Source organism: Nanorana parkeri, unplaced genomic scaffold, assembly GCF_000935625.1.
Source record: "Nanorana parkeri isolate BGI_ZX_2015 unplaced genomic scaffold, ASM93562v1 scaffold2148, whole genome shotgun sequence".
NCBI lineage: Eukaryota > Metazoa > Chordata > Amphibia > Anura > Dicroglossidae > Nanorana > Nanorana parkeri.
Genome location: NW_017308416.1, coordinates 154,008 through 155,409, shown reverse-complemented (window position 1 = coordinate 155,409; position 1,402 = coordinate 154,008). Strand labels below are relative to the sequence as shown.

Sequence of the window (1,402 nt, the reverse complement as noted above, 5' to 3'; positions counted from 1 at the left end):
CCCCCCCCCCCCACCCCTCGTACATTCCAGGTGCATCAAAACAATTCCGTCCCATTGAAGTCTATGGGACGATAGTGCGCAGGCTCCAGATCTTCAGCAGCCGGTCTGCAGACCACGTAGGAGGTCACAACCGTCGTAGGAGGTCGGTACAGACCTGCCGAGGGGAGACGCGGCTCCGGACAGGGTGAACGTTTATAAAATGTCAACACGAAACTAAACCTTTCTAGTGGGGGGAGAGCTCTTCACATATTGCGCAATAATCCTCAATATTCTTGAAGCACATATTCCCGGGACTCCACCCAGGAAGATCTCACCCTCCCCCACCATGATCAGGTAGGTGATGGACAATGATTGGTAGTTCTAACTTATTCACAAGCGTGTTTGTTACAATTCGAGCTTTATCATATTTCCAGGATGGAAACCTCGGGGACTATAACATTGTCGTTAAAGAAGAGTATAAGGAGGAGGATGAGGAGTACGGGGTGATGGAGGTCTCAGAAGGACACAAGGATATGATGGCGCAACCTAACAACAGGAACCCACCAGAGAGGTGTCCCCGCCCCCTGTATTCCCGGGACTCCACCCAGGAAGATCTCACCCTCCCCCACCATGATCAGGTCGGTGGGGCGGAGCTTCTAGAACATGAAGGGACTCATGGATATGATGAGTGGATCCTACAAGATGATATTTACTTCCGTTCTGTTGGTTTAGGGTGAAGATCTGATGAAGATGAAAGTTGAGGGTGAAGTAGAAGAGACGTATGTGAGGGATGATCAGCGATATACGGAGGAGGCCGGGATGATGAGGACATCCATAGAGGAGGACACGCCTACAGAGACCAGCACAGGTGGGTCATAATATATTCTTCTGTTATCCGGGGGAGGGGCTGCCAGTTTATACTCTGATCCTCTTATTTCTTAGAGGTCACATGACCCAGTGCCTAGGCTTGTGGTTAAGTGAGGAACATGCTCCTCACAGTCCCGCTTGGCCCCGCCTCTTCTGACAAGGCTGTGTCCATGTAGAAGTGATCTGGGAGGATGCCCTTTGACTGAAGAGGGGAGGAGTCCCGGCTGGTTGGGACCTCCTCATAGAACATCCGCTCCCTCAGACCTCCTGATCCAGATGGAATGTTGAGTGAAGTCATCTAACCCTCTCCTATCTCTCCGTCATGTGTCTCTATGTTTCCAGGACACGCCATGGAGGAACCCTCAAAGGATCGTCTGACTTTATCTCCAGGTTGTAAGATGGAAGATGAGGACATCACAGCAGATTGTGCGGGAGAAGAGACAATGAGCTCAGCTATGGATGGTGGACGTCACAGTGTGGATAGACCATGGAATCCCTCTGACTCTGAGCGGCCTCTTCCTGTGGGGGATGGGGCCGGAATTCAGGGGGAGAAGCC

The 1,402-nt window shown here is 51.6% G+C and overlaps 1 protein-coding gene across 1 annotated transcript in view; it reads left to right on the top strand.

Annotated features, from left to right (window-relative positions):
- Positions 1-1,402, top strand: part of LOC108800878 (zinc finger protein 585A-like) — a 50,570-nt gene that overhangs the window by 18,675 nt on the left and 30,493 nt on the right. The window lies entirely within an intron of this gene.